The 27999-nt window shown below is 33.9% G+C and overlaps 2 long non-coding RNA genes and 1 other non-coding gene across 6 annotated transcripts in view; 1 reads left to right on the plus strand and 2 right to left on the minus strand.

The window, feature by feature from the left end:
- LOC143676263 (uncharacterized) lies at positions 1 to 27996 on the plus strand. Of its 4 annotated transcripts, none has more exons than XR_013171958.1 (5): positions 1 to 148; positions 1945 to 2124; positions 16557 to 16607; positions 25221 to 25420; positions 27586 to 27994. It is a non-coding gene; the product is annotated as an uncharacterized LOC143676263 (long non-coding RNA). The 4 variants fall into 4 exon arrangements; XR_013171957.1 differs by lacking the exons at positions 25221 to 25420; positions 27586 to 27994 and adding exons at positions 18055 to 18079; positions 20643 to 21600; XR_013171960.1 differs by lacking the exon at positions 16557 to 16607 and having other exon boundaries at positions 27586 to 27996.
- LOC143676264 (uncharacterized) overlaps positions 4430 to 27999 on the minus strand; it is a 145434-nt gene continuing 121864 nt past the window's right edge. Inside the window, exon 5 of the long non-coding RNA XR_013171961.1 lies at positions 4430 to 4539. This is a non-coding gene — a long non-coding RNA (uncharacterized LOC143676264). The remainder of the gene's footprint in view (positions 4540 to 27999) is intronic.
- Positions 7380 to 7486, minus strand: LOC143678435 (U6 spliceosomal RNA). Its single transcript, XR_013173245.1, has one exon. It is a non-coding gene; the product is annotated as a U6 spliceosomal RNA (small nuclear RNA).

The raw sequence follows: 27999 nt of genomic DNA on the forward strand, positions 1-27999 counted from the left end.
CCAAATGAACTAAAAATGCGACCTGACTACAAACAAGTTGGTTTTATCTTTAGATGAATCCACAGATATATATTCCCATCAGCAAGAAGGTTGTTCCAATGTTTTCTGTGCATTTCAAAACCGGCAGTGACACATCAGAGAAGTTCTGGTGAGAGCACAAATGACAAAGGAAATTGTGTCATGGGAGGAAAGTATCAGGATTTGGGGATGTTTGACTTAGAAAAGCAAAGATTAATACCAAGACTGCGAGTGGTTGTAGGGGAGGTAATTTATTTAAATATTTGAAGAATTGTTTTTGTTACATATACTGCTGACTTTTACTGTGCCTCCCTAACGGAAAGGGCCACGAACTGAGTAGTGGCAACTGGGAGGCGTTTGAGGAATGTTTCCTGCCACTGTAATATTAAAATGCAGCCTTGATTTCCATGTAAAATTGCAGAAGGAAGGCTGACAATTAATATTTCCCAAGCTGGAAGCCAGTGCCCTATAATATCAACTCCCACTATGGGGATCTTTTGCAATGTGTGTGGGGTGTTCCTTGTGACAGGTTTTAAGTTTGCCAGCTGCCAGAAGACAGTATGCCAGAAATTGAGTGGCATTTAAAAAGGGAATTTAATAAATTACTAGAGTTCTAGGGACAAGTAAATGTCCAAATTAAGGCACCAACAGGAGGTCACCTTTGCTCAAGAAAGGCTGATGCTGCCTGGAACACGAGTTAGCTGGGAAGGCACTTGGCTGGCATCTACTGGTCCCTTGCTCCATTGCTTTCAACCTCTCTTTCCCATGGGGGTTCTTCACTTGGCATCTCCAGGACACAACTCTGGATTCTGACTTGCTTGGCATCTCATGGGAAGGCACATAGCAACATCTGCTGGGCTCTGCATCTCCAAATGTCTGGGACTTGCATTGACTCTCTCGGCTCTGAAGCAACTGTTCTCCAAGTGTATGCAGCTGCCCTGAGGTTTCTTCAAAATGTTTTCTCTTTTAAAGGACTCTAGTAAATGAATCAAGGTCCACCTTTGGTGGGTGGAGTCACATCTCCATCTAATCAAAAATCACACCCACTATTGGGCATGTCACATCTCTGTGGAGATAATCTAACCAAAAGTTTCTGCCCTACATTGTTGAATCAGGATTAAAATAAGTGGCTGTCCCCCATAAGATTGGCTCAGGATTGAAATATGGTTTTACTGGGGTACATAATAGCTTCAAACTGGGATATGTGTTGTGAGAGACATGACTCAATCAATTGTATTAAACTTGATTAGATGGAGATGTGTCCCCTCCTATTCCAGGTGGGTCTTGGAGGCATTTTGGAAACGCTTTGAGATCTGAGAGAGCCCCCAGCATGATGAGAATGACATAGCCACAAGAAGCAGAGAGTCCACCAGCTAGCAGCCTTTGGAGAGGAAGGAGAATGTCCCTGGGGGGAGGGGAGCTTCACGAAGCAAGCGGCCCGAGGATAACACTAGAAGATGTCGCCAGGTCCGCCATGTACCTTTCCAGTTGAGAGAGAAACTCTGAACTTCATCGGCCTATCTTGAGTAAAGGTAACCTCCTGTGGATGCTTTAATTTGGACATTTCTATAGACTTGCTTTGATTGGGACATTTTCCCAGCCTTCGAACTATAAACTAGCAACTTATTAAATCCCCCTTTTTAAAAGCCATCCCATTTCTGGTATATTGCATTCCAGCAGCTAGCAAACTAGAACACAGGGATTGACCTGAATGATCTCAAAAGTCCTGTTCAACCCCTAAATTCTGAAACTCTATGTCCATTATCTACTGATCAATGCAATTGCCATCTATAAAGTAGAAGCTCTTTGATGTCACATAGTGAATAATTCACCATATCCTTGCAGCTTTGTTTTCCCCCATCACATTAACATATACTTAAAAATGAAATAAAATAAAAATATCTGTCCTTTCTGACCCTTCTGCAGAAAGATAAATTCACCTGATAAAAAGAGAAACTCCACAACTTTTTACACATCACTGAGCTCCAGTTACCCCATCACATAACTGGGCGTACTACTTCTGCCTTACCTACATTCATCAGTTTGCTGGGATCATTTGAATGATTGAATATGGAAATGCAAGAAAATTGTAAAACTTAGTCCAATGTAAGTCTTTGTTTTCATAATTCCTCCTCTAAAAAAACGTATAGTGTGGATAAAGGGTGTGGAGATGTACTTCTGGAATTAGGTGGATCCTGGGCATATTTCCTTTTAGCAATTCATTTTTTTTTTTTTTATTTTTTATTTTTTTTATTTATTTATTTTTTTTACATGGGCAGGCACCGGGAATCAAACCCGGGTCCTCAGGCTTGGCAGGCAAGCATTCGTACCTGCTGAGCCACTGTGGCCCGCCCAGCAATTCATTTTTAAGGAGTCAAGAAAGGTGCAAGCAAACTGTATTAGCTTCTATTGTAAAACACTTTCCAGGTATCAGCTTTGGTAGAAAAAGTTTAAGAAAAAAATTGCTTTATTTGTTTTACCTTTTGGTTATTATGGGGATTGTTCTCTTTTAGACTTAAATTGAGAAAATGAAACTTAATCGTTAAATGATTTCAATTTCCGATTTGTTTTCATATGTGTACACACTATTAGATGCAGTTAAGTGGTTAGAAATAGATCTTCTGTTGTTGGATACAAGTTATTTTAGGCAATTTGGCTGCTGGTGAAAGGAACTCAGGCCAGTTCAATAACGAGCAGGTTGTTGTAAATGTAGGCATGGCTATGAGCTGAGTCTCCATTTTGACTCACTCTGTTCTGTCTCTTCCTCCTGTTTTCATCCTCCTCTTGCATCTCAGTCCCCTGCATTTTGGGTCATTTGAGGGAGAGGATTTGTAGCATTGAACTTAACCTTCCTTCTGTTCTTAGAAAGTCAGTACCCAATAATCACAATGCTGCCCCAGTCATTCAAGTTCATCAGACCCTGGACATGAAAGTGCCTCGGTGATGCACTAGGTCTGCCCTACTCACACTGGTCCCCACGCTGCAGTGTCCTTGACCCACACATCCTTTCTGTAAATCGTAGCCACCTCCCCTCCAGTCTCCTGCTGCTTTATCATGTCCAAACTCTGGAAATCTAACTTTTGCTCATGTTGATAGCTGCCAAGTTGTTTCTCCTTATATTTAATTTCACTATCCAGAAAGAATCTGGAGATGTTACTAATTTTTATTTTATTTAATCAGATTTAAAAAATAAGCTAGTCTGATGGCATTTTATCACCAAAAAATTGATTTCATCACAAAAATAGATGCAGGCACTGTTGATTTTTAAAAGGATGAAATGGCCGAAGACGACATAACAATGCATATAGCATAATACTAAATCTATCTCTTTCTGTATTTATTTACATGTAGATACATTAAAAAAAAATACTTTGTATTAGTCCAGGGTTCCATGCATATGTAGTAAACATATGGAAAAATCCCAGGGAAATGACATGCCAAATCTTGTTTATCTCTGGTGGGTGGGACACTCAAAGTAAGAAACAAGGGAAATTTGACTTTTGGCAATATTGTATTTTTTAAGCAGACATGCTATTCATTGTAGTATTCTTTATAGATTTTACATTTTGCATGCTGCATGATAAATTAATCCGGAAAAGAGTAAACTTTATATGCCACATTTTTAGTATTATAGTAATACAGCCTTACATCTCTTTTATGACAGGAAAGGCTAAAAAAAGCACATTTTTGAGAGTAAAAATTAGAAATTAAATATGAGATTATGAAAAAATTCTCCCTTACAGCAGTTTAGTTGCAGGAAATGCAGTCAGCCCTCTGTTATAGAACTGGGGTGGGAGTGAGGGAAAACAAATTATGCCAATTCTACTAACTACAAAGATATAACTTCAAACCACTCTTGGACAATGGCTAAAAATAAATGTTTTTAGATAATTTCTGCATCAAATATCCAGTTTTTCAGGTTTACTATCACATTTATAAACTTGAGAGAATAGAATTTTGAGTGTGAACGGCAGCCTAAAAGTTATCTATCCAAGTGGTTCTTAGCCCATCTTCTACAAAACACTTTATCAAAGAAATTGAGTTCACCTATCATTGAAAAAATAAGCCTCTTTTCCCGAAAATGACATCAATAAGTTATTTAGAATTCTGTTACATGTATTGGTTATAGTGAGTATCAAAACAAGAAAAACATTTCCAATGGTAGCCCTTGGAGTAAATGTTTTGTTTTCTGTTCAGTCACATAACTCTACAAAATATGAAAAATACATTAAAACCAGGAAAAGCTGTATGATAACCTAAGAGAATAATGGAAAACAGTCTTCAGGGGGTCTGAAATGGTCAAGGCATTGTTACTTTGTGTGAGTATTCTGTTTTAGTAAAAGCTAGGTTCATTGAAAGAAAACAAGCTGAATTAAAAAATGACAGACAAAGCAGTCCAATAGCATGATTTCATTTCAAGCATCAAAAAATAATAGTATTTTATTGAATGAGAATGGAGCTCAGTGGCAGTGTTCTCGCCTCCCACACTGGAGACCTGGGTTCGATTCCGGTGCCTGCCCACTGGAGGAAAAAAAATGACAATTCAGAAGAAATGAAATAAAATGAGAAAATGTGAGCAAAGAAATACATTAAATGGTTGATGGTAAGCACATAATATTTTGAAAAGAAATTGTATATAGAAGGTATGATACATATTTCTAAAAGATCACACATGAGACTACCATCGACCAAATGCTAAATCAAGGAAGTGAATATTCAATTTAGTTATATAGTTAAAACTTTAAGTTGTTGCAAGAAACTACCATAATAAACCCAATAGTGCATTTTTCCGAGAATATTATTGAAAAGATGGTCAACTTTAAGATGGTATCAATGACGCACTGTGTATGAATATGATGTTACAGCTAAGTTCTACAGAGACCTGTAGACACAACTTACAGCTAAGTTCTACAGTGACCTGTATGCAGTTGCAACTATATAAGGACTTGCATTTCTCAGTTACTAGAAAGTGGACCTGTTCTCTATCTTCTGAAACACTATTCTAGGACACTAAGGCATCACAGAGCATTTTTATCTATTGAAACCAAAGATAATAGCTGATCCAAGTATAAAGGAAAATTACGCACTATTCAATTGAGTTACCCAACAACTATTTGTTGATATGCCCATCATTTGTAAGTCACTGTGCTAGTTGCAAACAGTAAATTAAATTTAACAGAAATGGTTCTACTCTAATGGTATTTATATAGGGAAAATATCACAAACAGGTATTTGAAAATCTTAACTTAGTACACTATAAGTTTAGAAGCAAAAGTGTAAGAAAATGAATTATCATTCAGACATATCTGAAAAGAATTGCACAATGGTCTATGAGATAGATTCCTACTGGCTGTCAGTATTTGGATCTTCTTTTGAAATTTTATATTGAAAATTCCTTTTTAATTTAAAAAATCATAAGATTCAAATAGCATAAAATGTGACATTTAAAATGTTCAATTCAATAGTTTTTAATATCTACCCAATATTACCCAATAGTCACCACTATGTAATTCTAGAATATTTCATCTCATCTGCCCCTATTCTCCCCTCCTCCCAGTCCCTGGGAATTATTAGTCTAATTACAGATTACTAATTATCCATAGCTATGAATTTGCATAGTCTGGAATTTCATATAAATGAAATCACATAATATGCATCCTATTGTGCATACCATCAGTTTAGCATGTGCTCAGAAAATTCATCCATGTTCTAGCATGTATGCGTATATAGTTTGTTTTAAGGCAGAACAACATTACATTGCATGGACAGAACATATTTTGCTGATCTATTCACTAGGTTGATGGACATTTGGGATATTTCTCCTTTTCGACTACTGAGAATAATGCTGCTATGAATATTTATGAACAAGTGCTTGTGTAAACACACGGTTTTAATTCTCTTATGTACATACTTAGGATATAACTGCTGGGCTATATGATCCTCTATAATTAACTTTTTGAGAAACTGCCAGGTTGTTTTTTTTATAGTGGCTGTACCATTTTATTTTCCCACCAGCAATGTATGAGTGTTCCAATTTCCCCATATCCTCTCAAACATTTATCATTTTCTTTATAATTATTTTAGCTATCCTAGTAGCTCAGTGTGGTTTTGTTCGTATTCCCCTAATGACTAATGATGGTAAGCATCTTTTCATGTGCTTATTAGCCATTCGTATATCTTCTTTGGAGAAATGTCTATTCAAGTCTTTTGCACATTTTTAAATTGGTTTACCTTTTTCTGTGGAATTGTGATATATAGAAAACGATTTGCAAATATTTCCCCCTATTCTGTGGGTTCTCTTATTACTTTAATAGTGTCCTACGATGCACAAATGTTTTTAATCTTGATTAAATCCAACTCACTTACTTATTTGCTGTTGCTTGTGCTTCTTTTGTCTTACATAAGAAACTGCCACCTAATTCAAGGTTACAGAAATTTATACCTGTGTTTCCATCTAAGGATTTTGTAGTTTTAGCATTTACATTTAGGGATATGATCTACTGTGTATTAAATTTTGTATATTTTATGCTGCAGAGGTTCAACTTTATTATTCTACATTTGATATCTAGTTGTCACAGCACCATTTCTCAAAAGTACCCTTCTTCCATTGTTGTATGACCCTTTTAATCACCCTTTTAAAAAATTAATTGGCCGTGTGGGGGGGGCGTTATTTCTGGACTCTCAATTTTTTTATTATGCCAGTACAATACTGTTTTTGTTTGGTTTTTGTTTTTGTTTTTGTTTTTGTTTTTATTTTGGCAGGGGCAGGCACTGGGAACCGAACCCAGGTCTCCAGGATTGCAGGTGAGAGCTCTGCCTGCTGAGCCACCATGGCCTGCCCAGAACAACACTGTTTGATTTCTGTATCTTTATATTTTTAAACTGGGAAGTATGAATCCTCTTACTTTGTACTTCTTTTTCAAGATTGACGACTCAGGGTCCCTTGAATTTTCATATGAATTTTAGGATCATCTTGTCTATTTCTACAAAAAAATCACTTTTGTTTTCTATAGAGATTTTATTGAATTTGTATATAACTTTGGGTAGCACTGTCATCTTTAACAAGTCAATTATTTGTAGTATATTCAAAATGTGCAATCATCACCACTATCTAATTCCAGAATATTTTTATCACTCCCCCCCCAAAGAAACTGTGATCATTAAGCAGTCACTCTCCATTCTTCCCTCCTTCTAGTACCTGGCAATCACTAATATACTATCTATATCTACGAATTTGTCTATTCTAGACGTTGTCTTTCCATTAACTTAAGTCTTCCTTGGTGGCTTTCAACAACATTTTGTCGTATTTTGAGTGTACAGCCTTTCACTTTCATAGATAAATTTATTTATCTTTTGCTTCAAAAAATATGGAATGCTTCTCAAATTTGCGTGCCATCCTCACTCAGGGGCCTTGCTAATCTTCTATGTATCTTTCCAATTTTAGTACATGTGCTGCCAAAGCGAGCACTATTTCTAATTATTTTATACTTTGATGCTACTATAAAAGGACTTGCCTTATCTCATTTTTGAGTTTTTCATTACAACTACGTAGAAATACAATTGATCTTGAATATTAACCTTTTATCTTGAAACTTTTTAAAACTTGTTTGTAAATTCAATTCATTTTGCATGTGTTTATGGATGTTTTTACATATAGAAGATATTATCTGTGAGTAGATAAAGTTTTACCTTTGTCTTTCTAGTTTGGAAGCATTTGATGAAGTGTTCTTATTTAATTGCACTAACTAGTAGAACCAGTACAGTTGAACAGGAGTGATAAGGGTAGACATCTTTGCCTTGTTTCTGACTTAGAGGAAAATCTTTCAGTCTTTCACCATTAAATATTATATTTGCTGCAGATTTTTCATAGATGCTCTTTAACAGGTTGAAGAAATTTTCTTCTATTCTTACTTCTTGAAGGTCTTTCATTTTGTTTTGTTTTACTAAAAGGTATTGCATTTGGTCATATGAATTCTTCTATCTATTGACATGATTTATTAACTTTATCCCTTGATATTATGAATACGATGTGTTATATTTCTTTGCATATGTTGAAGCACTCTTGCATTCTTGGGATAAATTCCAGTTGGTCATGGTATATAATCTTTTTACTACATTGCTGGATTTGATTAGATAGCCTCTTGCTGAGTTCTTTGAATCTATATTCATAAAATATATTTTCCTGTAGTTTTCTTGATGAGCTTTTCTGACTTTGGCATCAGAATGGTACTGGCCTCATGGAATAAACTAGGAAGTGTTCTCCTCCTCATTTATTATTATTATTTTTTTTTAGAAGAACTTGAGAAGGACTGCTCCTGATTCTTCTGATAAATTTGGTAGAATTTACCACAGAAGCCATTTGGTGGTGGATTTCTCATTGTTGAAATAATTTTGACCCAGTATCTTCACTTATTATAAATCTATTCAATTTCTTTATTTTTCTTGAGTCAGTTTTAGAATTCTGTGCTTAAAGAAATTTTTCCATTTTGTGTAGGTTATATTATTGGCTGACATACAAGTGTTCATAGTATTCTCTTATAATCTTCTTTTTTTAATTATTATTATTTCTATCGGGTTGGTAACATTCCTGCTTTCATTTCTGATTTTCACAAATTGAGTCTTCTTTTAATTTTATGGGTCAAGCTAGTTGAAGATTGGTCTCTTCTTTTTTTTAATCTCTTTAAAGAACTTACTTTGGTTTCATTGATTTCCTCTGTTGTCTTTCTATCCCCTCTTTGCTTATTTCCACTCTAATCTTCATTGTTTCCAACCTACTGCTTTATTTGGGTTTTCTTTTTTCATTTTTTCTAGTCTTTCAAGGTAAAGGTTTGGGTTATTGAGTTTTTTTTTTTTTGGTCTTCTATATGGGTATTTACAGCTATACACTTTGATCTGAGCACTGCTTTCACAGAAGACATTAATTTACTTTGGTATATAGCTTTTTTTTTTCCAATCCTTTCAAGCATTTTCTAATTAGAGCTGCGATTTCTTTTTGACCTGACCCTTTGGTATTTTAAAACCATGTTTTTAAATTTCTATATATTTGTGATTTTTCCAAATTTCTCTGTGCTTTTGAGTTTTAATTTCATTCCCTTGTGGTCAGAGAACATGCTTTATACGACTTGAATTTTTTCAAATTTATTTAGTCTTGTTTTGTGGCATAGCCTGTGGTCTATTTTGGAGACTATTTAATGTGCACTTGAATAGTACGTATTTTTGTGGTTTGGTGGAATGTCCTATAGATACCCATTAGCTCTAGCTGGTTTATAGTGTTGTTCAGTCCTCTTTTTCGTTGTTTATGTTTGGTCTTTTTTTTTTTTTACCTATCCTGAAAGTGGGCTATTGAAATCACCCACTGTGGTCACTGAACTGTCTATTTCTCCTTGCAAATTCTGTCCTTATTTGCTTCATGCAATTTGGGGGATCGTGGTTAGGTGTATCTATATTTATAATTATATATGTTCATGATGGTTTGACCATTTTAAGGACTCCAATGTCCTTTTGTCTTGTGTAAAAATTTTTGTCTTAAATTTACTATGTGATTTAGTATGGCCCTCCAACTCTCTTTTGGTTACTATTTTCATGGAATATGTTCTTCTATCTTTTCTCTTTAACATACTATGCTTTGAATGCAAAGTGAGTCACCTGTAGACAATATAGAATTGAATCATTTTTTAGTTCATTTTAACTTGAGTGATTAATCAATTTATATTCAGTGTACTTACAAATAAGGAGTGATTTACACATGCCATTTTGTGACTTTTTTCCTATACTCTTACCCTTTTTGGAGCTCAATTCTGCCATTATTGCCTTCTTTTTTATTAGATATTTTCTTGTATGCTATTTTAAATGCATTGTAGTTTCTTATATGTATTTTTCAGTTATTTTCTTAGTAGTTGCTCTGGAGCATCTTGATTTTTTTTAACAACCTGGTTTGGCGTAGTATCCACTAAATTCAATATTATACAAATACTTTGTGCTTATATAGGTTCATCCCACCCCTAATGTTACTATTGTTACAAATTACATATTTGTACATTAACTGTCCATCAACAGATTTACAATTGTTGTTTATATAGTTGTGTTTTAAATTATTTAGGAAAAGAGAGGTTATAAATAAGAAATACATCAATACTGACTTTTATATTTATAGTTAAGAACACTTCATGTTCTATATATTTCTATATGTGGATTCGAGTTACTGTCTAATATCTGCTAATTTCAGGCTGAAGGACTCTTCTTGGCATTTTTTGTAGGAATGGGTCTACTAGTTATGAAGGAAGAGTGACATTCTCACCACTATTCAAAATGCCAAAAGAAAAATACTGTCCTCCAAGAATTCTGTGCCTAAAAAAACTATACTTTAAAAATGAAAGAGAGATTAAACATTCCCAGATAAACAAAAAGTGATACAGTTATTTGAACTTTAACTATTGGAACATATTCAATATAGTTCACAATTTGAGCATATTTAATATTGTTGATTTAAAACCGTTGCCTAGTTAAGTCCAATATGTGGGTTTATTAAGGGACAGTGCCATTAATTTCTTTGTCCTGGTATATGGGCCATACATCTTGCTTCTTGAAATGCCTCTTACGTTTTTTGTTGAAAACAGTATGTTTTGATTATTATCATGGCAATTCTAGAAATAAGATTTTCACCCCTCCCTAAGGTTTGTTGCTAGTTTTTGTTGCAGTTGATATTTGTTCAGTGACCTTTTTGAACTAAATTTGTAAAGTTTATATTCTTCATCATGTGTGTATACTGGAGTCTTGTGTTCCCTTCACTTCATGGTCAGCTGGTGATTAGATATAAATTTCCTTAAATATATAGAGAAACAAAACAAAACAAAAATATGTCTTTGTAGGTGGGTTCTGTGTGTGTGTGTGTTGGAAGCACCCCAACACTTAGCTAGAGAGTTCACATCTTTGTTTCCTCTTCACTTCCTACTTACACAGAACCTGAATTCAAAAGGAGGTAAACGCTTAAGCCTTTGTCAGGTCTTTCCTGAGCATGGGCACAGTCGTGGGCATATGTGTAGATTTCTAGGTTCCAGGAATATATCAGAACTTTCCAAAGGCTTTATTTCCTAAAGAATCTCAATCAAGCTTTTCCATCCAAGATTTTGGTTAGCCTATCAGTCTACCATTTGCTATCCATTGCCCCAGGCAATAGTGACTAATACATTTGCTTGTATGTTTTCAACAATAACATCCTTGAGAGAGTTTGGGCTTAGGTGAGATAAAGCAAGCAGAGATGTCTTTGTGAACGTGGTCCATTTCGCCTTCTCCAGGACCGGTATCTGTACTGTTAAAATAGGCTGTTTTGTTTAGGGACAGCAGTAGGTGATGGGACCAGGTTAACTTAACATTCTAAAAACCCTCTTCTTCTTACATACTATTTAGCTTATTTCTTTTGATTAAGAATTCCCCTGATCACTGAAAGAATTCATTAATTTCCAGAGTTAGGAAAGGTTTGAGTATTTTGCTATACTATCGTTGCTTTTATGGAGAAATAGACTTTTAGAGGTCTTTACTTTGCTATTTTTGCTCTATTTTTTGCAAAAGAAATTTACTTCTACAGCTTATTGGAATCCTAATATGGTGGTTTAAAAAATTAGTATAACTGGATAACTGAGACATCATCATTCCTTTGTGGCTGGCATTTTATTTTTCATGATTCTTGGTTAATTTTCTCCCTAACCATTTCCCAAGAAGATTTGAGATGACTTACACATATCTATATACCATTTAAATGATTTGTAAAGATAAAGAAACCAGAAAATGGAAAAATCAGCACCAAATTTTCATTTAATCTAGAGAAAATGTACAGAAATCCACAATGTAATAATGTCTTCAAATATGAACTCCATGATTATTCCTGATATGGTAAGGATATAAGAACGGCTGGAATGAAATATTCAGATGTAGAATAACTTCACTATGAACATGGGTAAGATTATTTTCTGGTTTTAGAGGAATATGAATTAAATTGTGAGAAAAGATGATTTATATCAAATTTCTGTAGTGTAAGACTTTAACATCATTTTGAATTATTGACTCACTTTTTATAACATAATTTTATCAAGTCAGAAAATAACATCTCAATTGTATAGATAAGTTCAAAGAATGAAAAACAACTTTAAGTAGAGAATTGTCTTGCTGAAATAGAAATCAGACCTAGGTTTATGTATTATTATTTAATATGCTCTTTCCCCAAACTTGGAAAGAAAATCACCAGTAAGAGTTGCATATATGATGGCGGTTAAAAGGACATAGCACAATAGTAATCATATATAGTAAAAATCAATAATGTTATTCTTATGATCTTTGCCCATTATCGTTTTCATCATCTTTTATATCATAATAACATTATCTATTTTTAAGTGGATTTCAAATGCTCTTTTTAAAAAGAAAATTATATATTTTTGTATTTTGGCTATATAAATTTCCTTATTTGTTCAGTACATAACTTGTGATATACTATGAATTGTATATCTAGCCAATTATGTATCCAACCATCCATTTGGTTATTAAAGAGACTTTTATTAAACATCTTCCCTGAGCTGGCTACTGTGAAGCATGTTGGAGCTACTCCGCTGAGATTAAAAACATGATTAAAATGGGAAGAAAGGCTGACCATGGGCAATTTTTAGATATGCTGGTGATAGATAAGTATTTGTAGATAGATAAGATGTACTGTAGATTGTTAGCCATGGCACTGTCTCAGAGGTTATGCTAATCCAAAAGCATAAAACGTATTTCTAGTATTCAATGACTTTATATTTCCATTAAGAAAAAAAGACACTCATACATAAAAGTGAATTAAACATATGATATAACACTAGAGAGTAAGAAAATAATGCAAGTGAGTTATTTACAGAGAATTGAATACACTGATATTTTTCAATCACAGTCTAACTGTAGATTGTCAAAGTTAAACATTTAGCATTGTTGGCAAGGAACAGTAACATGAATGGGTTTAAAGCGGCAAAGAGCAAACACATTTTTAGATATCAGATAACTGATTAGAAAAAAATTATATAAAATGTGTGATTACAATTTGGCATGAGTCGCTAGTCTATTCAGCATATTTTTTACTTACAAAAGTTTAAAGATATTTCTGGATCAAGAGTTATATTTCAATATGCTAAGACCTTGATCCTGGGGTTTGCCCCTGTGAAACTTTCAGCAAAGGACAGGCTAAGCATACTTAATATTATATCTAAGAATCACCCCTAGAGAACCTCTTTTTTTTATGCAGATGGGGCATCTCTCTAAGCCATCATGGCAGGTGAACTCATTGCACTCCCCTCTACATCCTCCATGTGAGGCATGACTCCCAGGGTTGTAAATCTCGCTGGCAATATGGGACAGAAATCCTGAGATAAGTCAGGACCCGGCATCAAGGGATTGAGGAAGCCTTCTTGACCAAAAGGGGGAAGACAGAAATGAGACCAAATAAAGTTTCAGTGGCTGAGATTTCAAACAGAGTCAAGAGGTTATCCTGGAAATTATTCTTATACATAATATAAATATTCCTTTTTAGTTTATGTCGTATTAGAGTGGCTGGAGGAAAATACCTGAAACTGTTGAGCTTGTTCCAGTAGCCTTGATTCTTAAAGACCATTGTATCAAGATATAACTTTTACAACATGACTGGGATTGTGGAAACTTGAGTCTGTTCCTCCTTTTATCCAGGGTATGGACAGATAAATAAAGAAATATGGATCAACAATTCCATCCTGACCAAAAAGGGGAAAGAAGTGTAACTGATAAAGTATCAGTGGCAGAGAGAGGTCAAATAGAGTTGAGAGGCTACTCTGGAGGTTGCTCTTATGCAAGCTTCAGGTAGACCTTGCTACCTATCATAATGTGCTCAACCCCAACCAAGACCTTTCCAGCCAATCCTAAACAGCACTTAGAGCAATATAGAAGATTCCACAAGAGTTCCATGTACTAGTGTAACTTTCCAGAAACCCACAACTTCCAGATGGATCCCTGGACCAGATAAGTCCTGAAACTAGAGGGCCCAGCCTCTTCAGAACATCACATAGTTCCATTTCCCTACCCCATATTAGTGACAGCCCCTTCCAACATGAAAAAGTTAGAATAGCCATAGTCCAAGCACCCCTAAAGAGTGGGATAAAAAGATCAAAGATGACGGTGGAGTAATACAGAGAAGATAGGATTTAACAAATGAATATGATTGCTGAATCATTAAACTGATATCTCTTTTAGCCTCCAGTATCTTAGAGCAGCAAGAAGTAAAAACCTAAAATTGTGAAATTGTAACCCATAGCAAACTTCAAAATATGTTCTCAACTAATTGTGGTGCTGTACTTTGAAGTTTATTGCTTTTTTGTATATATATGTTATTTTTCACAAAAAAATAAAGAAAAAATGTCAGTTGGGATGATAAAATAAATATTCAAGCCTTCTAGCCTCCTATATTCTGGAGCAGCTAGAAGGAAAAATTTGAGAGAATTGTATGGTAACCCATGACAAACTCTGGGATCTGTCCTGTAATTAATTTTGAAGAGTGCTTTGAAAACTATTGTTTTTTTATTTCTTTGCTTTGTATATATATTATACTATACAATAAAAAAGTTTTTTATAAAAAATACTCATATTTCAAGGTGAGAAGGAATTTCTAAAATAAAAGGTATAGAAGACAAAAAAAGATATATCGATAAAAAATAAATGGTAGGGGAGTCAAAGGATAAAATAAATTGGATAGATGGAAATACTAGTGGCAGAGGGAGGGAGGGTTAAGGGGTATGGGATGTATGAGTTTCTTTTCGCTTTTTATTTCTTTTTCTGGAGCATTGCTAATGTATGTTTTGTAGTAATAGTGGAAAGTAGTAAAAGTACATTCTAAAAAAAATGGTCATGGTGATGAATACACAACTATGTGATGGTAATGTGAACTGTTGATTGTGCACCATGTATGGAGTGTACGTATATGAAGATTTATCAATAAAAATATTTTTAAAAAAGGAATTATATTACTTATTCAAGGGAATTATGCAGATATATACTAATGTAAAAATTTGAATTCTCAACTGATTATAAATAATAAATGAAAAAAATGACATGGGAGAGACAACTCTTCCATTTTGGCATATGAATGGGAACCAGATTGAATGAAGGTAATCCATGTTTGATATGTGTCAGATGTATATATTTTTGTTGATGAAACTTATTGAATAAAAACGAAATTAAAATTTACCAATTATAACCACTATGCCCATCTATAATAATATTAAGAAAATGTCAAGTGTCAATTCTGATTAAATAAGACAAAAATCTCATGACAATAATAAAAAATTCTTCTTCTAAATTCCTATTATTCTAAATTCGTATATAGAATGAAAGGAATTGTGACAAATAATAATAAATCCTTCAACAAATAAGAGTATTGTTTTTTCCAGCTAATTATATTTGGATAGGTCTTTCTTTGTAATAATTTTAGAAAATTAAAGGATGTTTAGGTCTTTAGCCTTTATAAGGTATTTGCCAGATGTACACTCTATTATGTCACTACTGCCAAGCACTGATTAATGAAACTCCAAACCAAGATGGATTCTCCTGTTGGAAATTACAGACTGCACCACCCAGTCAAACTTAGGATGACTTAAGGCCAGCACACACCTGATTGGATATAATATACATAAGGGTCACCTAAAGAGAGATTCATATTTTTTCTTCACCCAATCAGAGAATCACTCTTATTAAAACTACTCATAGTATATGAAGGATAGGAGTCCATTTAAGCTTTAAAATTGCAAGAATTTAGATTGTATGATTTTGAGTAATCTTTATTTAATCATATAAGAATTTATAACTCTTGTAACTAGGGCTGAATTTTATCACTACTTTAAAATGATATTTATGAAAAAGATGGTTTTCCAGCTGGGAACAATTTTAAGTTGCTTACACCGTGACTAATTGCTGGAACAATATTTCCTTTCTTTATGACACTAAAATGTCTATTATCATTGCTTTTACATGAAAACAGCTTGTCAATTCAAAACCACCAATGGGTTGAATTTTTTCAACATTAAGCAAAATACACACATGCCTAAGCACATGAATATACACACATACACACTCAAACCATACAACACACACCAAACGCCTCTCTTGTGCAAATGTAAGTTGGAAATAGTACTCATCAAATATTAAAACAAAACAAAAACACAACTAACAGAATTAGTAAATCAAAATGATTGTCTGTCAGTGGTAGAATGCTCACCTTCCCTACAGAGACCCGAGTTCGATTCCCGGAACAGGCACCAAAAAAAAAAAAGATTGTCTGTGTCCTTCATCTCACCAAAATTTATCTTGGATAACTACAATCAATGTTTTGTAGTGATAGTGGAAAGTGGTAAAAGTACAGTCTAAAAATTTCAAATAAACACCAATTTTTCAAATATTTCCTCCATGAACTCTTACTAGAATTAAAACATTATTTGCTAATAAAAACATAATATTTTAATACATATTTTCTTTAGTTTGTTTCTCCTCATTCTTAGTTCTTCATGAATACCGATATGACCAGAAGACATACAGCAAGGAGAGATCAGGTAAAAGAGTCAAGAACCTGGTTATATACCAACTAACTGGTTAATCCTTGAAAAAATGTGAATTCACTCTATTATCTTTTGGTAGGCATTTAAGGTTAGTTTTAATCATTGAAAGTTATGAAGCTTGGTGTAATTTCCACTGAAGAAGGCTTCTTAAGTGAATAACTACAAAAATTGTTGACGTGTTATGTCTACATATTGTGATTATGACACTTAAAAATAAAAATGTACCAGAACCAAGTGATCTCAAACTTTGCAGTATAGGAAAGTGAGTTCATTTACAGCCAATCAACTAATTTTTCAAACCTATTTGATCTTTTCAAGATTCATGTGATTATGTATCATTTGTAAATTTTCAATACAGGCTAGATCAGTCATGACTAAACTTCCAGTAACATGATTTCCAGAATCTGGCACTTGTATCATATTAGACCAGTAATCATTGGTTTCCTATTTTGAGCTTAACTGGCATTAGCCCAGGACAAGAAAGGTTGTTCATCATTGCCCTTAATCATGAGATGTTGCTTAAACATTGGGATGAAACAGAGATCTCCAACTTAGTGACTTTTTTTATGACCCAAATCAGGGTATGAATTTAGCCATCTTTGCTCTTATAGACTGACAAGGTTGGTTCTTGTCAGAAAAAACAATAATCATGCAATATTTTTTCCTGCATCAGAATGTGAAATATTTGTTAGGGAGTCTTAAAAAAATAGGATGACCCTTGGAACTTCTTAAATGAAATATTTGAATTGATGTTTCTAGCAAAATCTAAATATATTTTGGCACCACTGAGCTGGGAAAATCTACTATATCTCTGTGCTGTGGAGGACGACGGCTTTGGACACATGATTTCTCCTCAGTGAAGTAAATTTACATATATCCTTACTGAAATGAACTATTAAATCCTAAACTTATTTAAGATGCAAAAATTCATAAAATTCAAGGGTTTCACATGAACCATTATACAGAATCTAATGAATTAGAGTCCCTGATTTCAAATTTAAAATGGTACACAGGCACTCACTATGCAGTTAGAAGAGAAATACTGCTATGAGTTTGGGAAATAGCAATATGGGACATAAATCATGAAATAACATAATAGCATGATGAAACTGGAATATCAAAATGGTTTGGAGAGAGCTAGTTCTGTCTGAATCCCCTGCTCTTTGTGCAACTCACTGATTCCCTCTCAATGCCTTGCTTTCCTAATCTGCATCACGAGGGGCCCAAATTGAAAGAAATACATCAGCTTTACCATTCTATCAGTCAACAACCAAGAGTAAAATGCATTCAAAATATTAAAGTAGAAATGACAATTAATATTCATGGGAACTTACTCTGTGTCAGACAAAGTGTTGGCATTTTACATGGATAATTTAAAATATATAACAATTCTATGCGGTTGCCTTGCTTTATATGGGCTATATTTATTTCCATTTTACAGATGTGGGAACTGATAATCACAAAAGGTAGATGACAAAGCCAGAAAGAAATCATACCTGCATGTTCTTGCCTTCAAACAATGTTCCCCCCCAAAAAAATGCTAGTTATTGAAAGAAAATGAGAGAGAGAGAGAGAGAGAGAGAGAGAGAGAGAGAGAGAGAGAGAGGGAGGGAGGGAGGTGAGAGGGTGGGAGGGAAGGAGGGAAAGAAAAAATACAAATTAATTTTAGAAAAGGAGGTGGGCCATTCAAAACAGCTCCACTGCTGGAAAATCAACAAGTCTGCAGCAGGAGGGCCTAATAAGAGAGGACCACAGGGCTGCTGGCATCCTGACTATGTGACAAAGGCTCCACCTATTTCTATAGTTTGTTTTTCAAAAGGAAAGTATTATCCAGTCATACCAACTTCTCATGCAAAAGTGAAGAAGGATAGGCCAAGAAGAGCTTTCCAGGTATCTGAACACTAAAGATCTATAATTCTCATCAAAATTATTAATGCACAGAAGAAAACAGTGAAGGAGCTATACTGTGATACAAAAAGGGGGAAAAAGAAAGATGCACCCAAAGAAACAGTGTTGTTACTATGAAAAGCGTACAAAGAACCAAACTTGCCAGTCTATAAGAGCAAAGATGGCTTAATTCATATTCTGATTTGGGTCATAAAAAAAATTCACTAAGTTGGAGATCTCTGTTTTATCTCAATGTTTAAGCAACATCTCATGATTAAGGACAAGGATGAACAATCTTTTTTCTCCTGGGCTAATGCCACTTAAGCTCAAAATAGGAAACCAGTGATTTCTGGTCTAATATGATACAAGTGCCAGATTCTGGAAATCATGTTACCTGAAGTTTAGTTACTAAGAAACGATTGCAGATAAGATTAATGAATAACTTTATTCAATTGACCAGGTGATCACAGAAAACCAAGAAAATACGTGAGTAGTTGCAATAGATATGATCAACTGTTGTAGAGTCCTTCCCCTTTCTCCTCTTAAACTTATTTGTATGTGTCTGCAATAGTAACAAAGTTGATTCCATTTTTTATTTGTCAATTATGTTAGTTCAATTTTAAACCAAGTTGTAATCGGAACTTTTAAAAATATTTCTTTATTTTTCTAGAAGCTAAAACGGCTGCATTTCTTGATGGGCCCGAGGATGAATAAACTGATAAGATTCTAGAATCATCTGTATCTGTGCTTAGGTGGTATTTAATGGTTAGTTGGAATGGCTTCATCAGAAGAGATTTTTAAATGTCATCTTGTTAAGTACTCAGAGGTGGTGCTATTAAGGCATTGCTTGAAAATAGTCCTAGAGAAATGTGTGGATGGATATGTACATTTGCACATCAGTAGAGTTGTTGTGCCCAATATATAGTCTAAGAACCCCAAAGTACAATCAATCTAGGCCATATAAAACGTGATGGCTTAAAAAAAAATAAGTCATGCTCATGGATGTAAAAACAAAAGTTTTGTTGAATGTAGCTGACCTGCAAGAATAAGAAAATTCACTGACTCATGAGATAAAAATTGTGCACATAACTTGCCAGGTCAAAATCTGCTGGGAAGGTCTTGCCCTCTGGTATAAGAAATCTTGTCATACTTCTCCTTTCCTTGGGGCCAGAATGCCTGCAAACTCTTTGAGAACCACAGTTCTCTCCTTTATGCATTTCCCAGAAAACTAAAATTTCCAGTAAGAAACCATTTAGATGTATTTTAATATAATAATCACCATTCTTTGAACAATCGTTTTTCTAAAGTGAAATCTAATCATTTACCTGTTCAACATCATTCAATCGGCTTTATAATCTGTAGTATAAATCTAAGCTTCTTGGAATGGCATAAAATAACTTCAGTATCTAGCCTCTTCCTTCATGTCCACCATTTCCCACTCTATCTCAAAGCTTACACATCAGCAAAACCAAGTAATTTGGCACATTTCTCACCTTCCATGCTCTTGCACATGCAGGTTCCATCTGCACAGGATGTACCCCTCCTTCCCCGCATGCGCTCCAAGGACACTCCGGCCAGCTTTATCTGCTCCTCCAAGTAGATTCACAAATTCCCGCTTCTTCCTGCGTTTCCTCTGAACCTCCTTTATGACTCCGTTTTATCACTTTGGTCACATTATTTTTTTCACCTGTGTGTCTAATTGAGCACTTTGATGAACTCATTCCCAGCTGTGATGTAGTATAGTATAGATATTAAAAGGGAAGGCCTTTGATGAAAAGTGATGTGGGTTCAAGCTCTAAGTACAATTCATTGCAGCTGGATGACTTTGAGCACGTTACCCGGCTCTCTCTGGATCTCTGCTTCCTCACTTCTAAGGCAGGAGAAATATCCCTCTTTTACACAGTTGTGAAAATTAAATGCAGTAAGCTATGTGACAATTAAAGAGCATCACTGATGCATAGTAAAAATGATCAATAAATGTTTGTTTTTATTAATATTTTAACATACAATTTAAATTCCTGGCTCATGGAAGTTTAATAAATCTGCACCAAATAAAATGAATGCATGGCTGAATGAAAACAGTTTGAGTTAACACTGAATTCTGGTGGGGATATTTCTTTATTTCCTTTTCTTTTTTTTTAGGTAATAAAGAAACTTCTACCTATATTAATTGGCCTACATGTCCCTCCACCAGAATGATAACTGGTATCCAGACACTAATTTCCTAGCCCAAGGAGTACATCACTTCTCTTAAATTTGCAGTGTCCGTAAGAAGCTACACAAACAAGCAAGAACTCAAGTATATAAGTTTAAACAGATTCTCCTTTTTAGAAATGAAGTGGTGGCTCATGATGGAATTCAAGTACTGCAGAACATTTTCTCCCAATCACTCCTCAAACCAAATGGTCACATCACATTGTGGACTGCAAAAATCATATGCACTAAACCAGTGCTTCTCAGACTTTAAAGAAATATGAATCACCTGATGAGCATGTTAAAGTGCAGATTCTAATTCAGAAAGTATTGGGATGGGAAATGCTGATACCAGTGTAGTTCCTCAGACTACATTTTATATACCGGACAGTAGAGCAGTGTGCAAATTTTAGGAAGCAAAAGAGTCAACTGGTGTATTTGTTGAAAATAGAGTTGTTAGTATTGCACCCACACTAATTCTGATTAGAAGTGGGCCAGTTATCTGTAATTGTAACAAATATCTCAGCTGCTTATGATATAGAGCTAAGGGATATGCTTACCCTATCCTTTTGTAGTCTAAGAACTATGATTTAAAAATTTTCTACACAACAAATATAAGCTTTTTAAGATCAGTGATTTTTGCCTTTGATTTCTATTACCTAGTACAGCTCATGGAACTTAAAGGGTAATTAAATGCATTTGTTTAATGGAAGACAGAAAGAAACATGTTTGGTTCTTACCAAGGGTCACCCTCCCGGAAGTGCGGATTTATTTTTCTGATTAAAGAAAAAATGTTTAAAGGTGTGGATGAATCAGGATTTCACCCGAGATTTTAGAAGGAATGTGCACAGAAGCCAAAACTATGTATACATATATTTATTTTTGTGCCATGCATGGGTCAGTAATATATGTAATTCTACAAAGGTTTTCCATGTCAGCTCTGGGATCTTATTTACCTCTCTTTCATAAGCTTCTAGTTGGTCATGATTAAATAATAATATTCAGAAAGTACGAACTAAGTAATAAAGCATGACTATTTCAAAAAATTTATAACAAACAAGACTATTTTTAGGTTTATTAATAACACCCTTCTATGTGCTGCTCCTTTCATCTCACATAATATAGATTTAGCTAAAAAGTCTGGGTCTGGGTTTGGTAGGCAAATGACTATTCAGGCAATTTAATCCATCTAGAAAATGAGAACGCCAACAGATCCCATTGTTCCTTCTCATTAAAAGATTGTATTGTCAGGTTCCAAGCACTAGCGTAACTTTCAAGAAACCTCACACTTCCAGATAGGTCCCTGGACCAGATAAATTCTGAAACCTAGAGGGCTCAGCCTCTCCAGAACATCAGCTAGTTCCATCTCCCTACCCCATATTATTGGCAGCCCTTCCAATGTGAAAAAGTTAGAATGGGCATAACCCAAATACCCCTAAAGGGTGGGAGAAAGATAAAAGGTGATGGTGGAGTTATACAGAGAAGGTGGGATTTAACAAACGAGTATGATTGCTGAATCATTATATTGATATTTCTTTTAGTCTCCAGTATTTTAGAGCAGCCAAAGTAAAAACTTAAATTGTGGAACCGTAACCCATATCAAACTTTGAAATCTGTTCTACAACTAATTGTTGCTCTGTGCTTTGAAATTTATTGCTTTTTAAAATGTATATGTTATTTTTTTACAAAAAAGAAAAAAAAATCAATTGTGATGATAAAAAAATATTTATACCTTCTAGCCTCCAATGTCCTGGAGCAGCTAGAAGGAAAAATCCGAAATGATGGTATTGTAGCCCATGACAAACTCTGGTATCTCTCCTGAAACTACTTGTTGAAGAGTACTTTGAAAACTAGTACATGTTTCTTTCTTTGCTTTGTATATATGTTACAGTATAAAATTAAAAAAAAACCTATTTAAAAAAAGATAGAAGAGCTTCCTAATTTGCAGATTTTATGAGACTCATAGACATGGTTTTTTTCCCTCATTTTTAATGTTTCCATTGTAAAAGGACTATTAATTTATTTAATTCATCCAAAAGAAACTTGTTAGAAGAAAAATTTATGACCAGATATTTAATTTAATATACAGATGGATAATAAGTTAATAAGCACAAGTTAAGTTGAAAAATAAAACAGTGATATAAAACAAACAAAAAACAATTGTGGTCTCATGCAGCATTAACTGAGAATCTGAAAGTGGGAAGTGTTTATACATTTCGGTGCTGAGATGAAAAATAAAAGTAAACATCTCAATGTCTTATCCCCATGTTTCCTTTGTTACTCCTTATGAGTTATGTGATAATTAAATATATTTCTTTTTAAAAAATATCTTTAAAGGGAATCATCAATCCTTCCTTTTTAGTTGGAAAAATCCAAGACAACATTTTATATGTACATGTACATATAAATATATATAGGAAAGCTTGCACAAAAAGCTAGCAGAGGAAAAAAGAACTGGATAATAAATGATTAAAGATAGTAATAACGAATGAAGCTGCATGTGAGGTATAGGTTTTTTTTTCTCTCTATTATCGTTTTATTTCTTATTCTGTTATCTTTTTATTTCTTTTTCTAAATCGATGCAAATGTACTAAGAAATGATGAATATGCAACTATGTGATGATATTAAGAATTACTGATTGTACATGTAGAATGGAATGATTTCTAAATGTTTTGTTAATTTTTTTAATTAATAAAAAAAGATAGTAATAGCAAGTTTTATTAGGTGCTAACCATGTGCCAGTTAATATTCTAAACATTTTATGCATATAAATGTAACCAAATCCCATGGCAATCTTAGAAAGTCATTTCACCATTTTATGGTTGAGGAAATTGAGACATAGAATGGTTTAGAGACTTCACATTAATTCACAATCTGGGTATTGAATTTTGAAGGATGTGAGGAAAAGCATGGATTATAAAGGCAGCAGTTATTATATTTACAGCCCCATACTGGGTGGGCTGAGGGGATTAAATCTATGAGTTGTTTAATCCCATTCATTCAAGAAACATATTTTTTGGGGGAAACTGCTGTGCTAAATATATGGATGTTCTCAGAATGATAAAATGTACTGTAATTGTAATTTTTATACAACTTTAATACAATGTAAAAACATAATATTATATAAATAATTATAAAGACATTTACACATTTGAAATTCATTTCTAAAAATTGTATGGAAATCCTGAAGAGATAGCACTCCATTCTGCTTGATGGGACAAGGGTAGAGGTGGATAGGGACATGGGTAGGGAAGGAAAGCTGTTTAGGCTTATAACCAAAGGTTAAGGAGGAGCTTTCCAAACCGAAAACAGAAAGCAAGGAATAAAGTATAAGAGCATGATGTTTGCGATGGAAAGGTTCCTCTCCAGGTTAAGAATCAGTTCTAACTAGAGAACAGCATGGGGTATGTTTCGGGGTAAATAATGACTGGTGTAACTGGTTCAGTATTTTGTGTGTAGAATGGGAAAAACCCTACATGGCATGTGTAGATGAGCTTATTACCCGGAGCACCTGATCCTATATTATTTTAGCAAAAGGGCTGTGTATATGGTGAGGACAGCGGTAGAATATAATGAGAAAAGTACGAATCTAATGTAAGGGAGGTTTAGCTCTTTTCTCATTTGGAAAGATCTCCCTCTGTTTCCAAGAAGAATGCATTCCAGTATATTTCCTTCCGTTGTTAACAAGCATTTATTTTATTTTGGAACCCCTTTATTTTCATGTGCAGGCAGACTATATTGATGTCAAAGCCTTTTTTTTTTTTCTATTTTGATTCTTCTTTTAGAGGATTTTATAACAAAATTATATATGATAGGCTGAAGTTTTGCTTTCTGCTACCATAGTATTTACACATTCAGCTATACCACACAGTGTACTATGTGTGTAGTGGGCGGGCTATGTTTCAAAGTGATTTTTCAGCTATTTACTTATATAGTCCATGCAAGGGCTTTTGGGAGGGGGAGTGGGGGGTTGAGAAACCTGAGATGAAGAAAGCAAAGTGATTTTCCCCTGCGTCAGATAGCAAGGTTAGAAATGAAAAAAAAAATGAAAAAGCTCTGCATTCTTCACATTATAACAAACCACATTTAAGGTTTGAGAGCTTTTATAACAGTTTACCCTCTCACGAATTCACTGGAAAAAATGATGAACAGAACAAATCCTCACCTTTTCTATTTTTTTCTTTCACTCTGAATAAAAAACAATAAAACCATTTATATTTAATATGCAGCTGAATACAGAAGAATGACTTCAATTTAGAATAAACAATAATTCAATTATGTTAGGAAGTTGCTGATGTTTATTTCCTTGAAGGTCAACAGAAGTGAGGAAAATATCAAATTATTAGTTTGCAAACCAATCTGGCTTGGGCACAATTAAACCAGGCTAACACTAGCCATCTTCTCTGATGATCCTTCAGACACCTTTTAAGGTGTATCTCAACAAGATAGTCTGTGCCATTTTTCCTTACTTCTAAATACACACTGAATTGATAGTAATTCTCCCTAAGTAATTCTTCTATGTTTAGGACCTTGGAAAACATTCTTTAGAAGAAAAAGAGGTTATGAGGTATCATGGGACTTTTGAGAACATAAACATATTTCATGGTATTTAAAGTGCTTCCAAGTGAGAAATGTCCGTCATCCACAAGTTATTTATGTCACAGTAGCCTTCAGCCCAGGGACCGCATGTCAAAAGATTGTCAATGGCAATGAAATCCCCAGAATTGTGAGTATCCTGGCATGATAATCTAAATGAAACACTGGGAAACAATCCCTTGCATTATATATTGAAACATTGTTAGAAAATTATATTCTTAAGTAAACTCTGGAATGGGAGATAAAATGTAGTGTACCATCATTTCAATGAATGCAGACATCTACGTGGGAAAAACAAATTACTGTCATGCCTAAAACATGAAAACACACAAGCACACACACACACACACAAATGAACAGAAAATAAATAGAAAAATATATGATCAGAGAATCAGTGGGCTGTGGGGTAACTTCAAGCAACAGTCCCTGAAGGAGAGGAGGGTAAGGACAAAAATATTTGAGAAAATAATGGCTGATTTTTTTTTTTTACAAATTCGATGAAAACATACGCAACTGCACAGATCTGAGAAATTCAAAGTACTTAAATCACAAAAAGCATGAAAAAACTGTAACAAGGCACATTTCAATCAAATTGTTAAAAGCCATTGATAAATGCAAAATCTTAAAAGCAGTCTGAGCAAAAAAAGATACAATACATAGAGATGGAAAATGGGAAGAATGACAGTTTTCTTTCCAGAAACAATGTAAGGCATAAGGCAGTATGGTAATATATTTAAAGTACTGAAAGAAGAAAGAATGTCAACCTAGAGTTCTAGATCCAGTGAAATATTTTTTCAAAAAATGAATGTTAAATATAGACTTATCCAGACATATGAGAGCAGAACTTTAGAACAAGTTGACTTGTATTAAAAGAAACATTAAAGGAAGTCCTTCAAGCTGAGGGAATATGATGCCAGATAGAAACAAGGAGCTGCATGCACAGGAGAATGAAGAATAACAGAAATGGTAACTATGTGGGCAACTATAAAGACTATTTACCTTATTATTTAAATCTCTCCTTTTATTTAGACAGTGAACTTTCTAAATAAAAGCAGCACCACTATATTGTAGGTTTTATAATGTATGTAGAAATGAAATTTATGACAATGGCACAAAGGCTAGTGGGTGATAATAGAAATATACTTTTGGAAATTTCTTTGGTATATGTGAAGAGGTATGATACAATTTGATTAAATTAAATTAATTAAGTATATGCAATATAAACCCCAAAGCAATCACTAAAAAATAAGAGATATAAGCTGAGAAAAGAGATAAACTGGAATGATTAAAAAAAAAAAAGACTCATTTAATCTAAAAGAAGGCAAAAAAGGGGGAAGCAGGAAGAAAGAAAAAATGAGGCAAATAGAAAGCAAACAACAATCATGTCAATATTCACATTATATGTAAATGGCCTAAAAACCTTGATTAATGAGAAGAGATTGCCAGATTGGATAAGAAATCAAGAACTAACTGTAAACTGTCTACAGGAAATCCACTTGAAATATAAACATGCTAGAAATAAGGAAATATAAAAAGACATGCTATGCTAACACTAAAACAAAGAAAGATGAATGGGCTATATTACTATTAAAGTATATCTCAGAGAATAGAATATTACCAAGAATAAAAGGCTTAATTCATCAGGATGACATAACAATCAGAAACATTATACAGCTTAATAATAAAGCTTCAAAATAAATGAAGAAAAGATGATAGAAACACAATGAGAACTAGACAAATCCACAGTTAGAGTTGAAAAATTCCATGACTCTTTTCACTAGTTGACAGAACAAGTAAAGAGAAAATCAGTAAGAATATAAAACATGTGAGCAACACTATCAATCCACTTGACTTAATTTACATTTATAGGATATTCTATTTTATAACAGCAGAATGGACATTCTTTTCAAGTGTACACAAAACATTTACCAAAATATACCATATTCCAAGCCATTAAAATAGTTTCGATAATTCTCAAATGATTAAAATCATGCAAAGCCTGTTCTCTGGCCACAATACTATTAAATTAGAAATGATTGATGGAATATTATTTGGAAAATCCCCAGATATTTGAAACAAAATAAAATATGTCTAAATAAGCCATTCATCAAAGAAGAAATCAAAAGGGAAATTAGAAAGTATTGTGAACTGAGTGAAAATGAAATAACATATTAATAAATTAATTGGGTCCCATATTTGCCTCTAGAGATACAGTCTTAATTATATCTGCCCTTTTATGGGCATCTCTACATTTTCCCCTCTATTTATTCTGCTTGTTCTCCATCGATTTTTCAGGTGTTGCCTCTTGGTTTGACCAGTAATTGCTCACAATAGTAGAAGACGTGGAACATCGAGGAGTTAAGTAAAATAAAAGAATTCAGACATACCAAGTTTTTTGCTATGAACTCACTAAACATGAATTAATGGACTTTTCAATGACTAAATAATGGAATTTTGGAGCTATTGCTGTAAAAATCAATGCAATTTACAGAAATAAGCATCTCATTTTCATTTCTTATCATAACATTTGAGCCCTTTGGACATATTTTAATTACGCAGAAAATTTGCATTGCTTATCATGTTCTACAGATAAGCAGTATAAGCAGTATATACCATTTGACCTTTTAATTTTCTATTATCTTACCTTAGATACCAAAGAATGATAATGCTTTGTGACTGACACCTGGGCATAACCACATTTTTTTTTCA

This window comes from Tamandua tetradactyla, chromosome 3, assembly GCF_023851605.1.
Source record: "Tamandua tetradactyla isolate mTamTet1 chromosome 3, mTamTet1.pri, whole genome shotgun sequence".
NCBI lineage: Eukaryota > Metazoa > Chordata > Mammalia > Pilosa > Myrmecophagidae > Tamandua > Tamandua tetradactyla.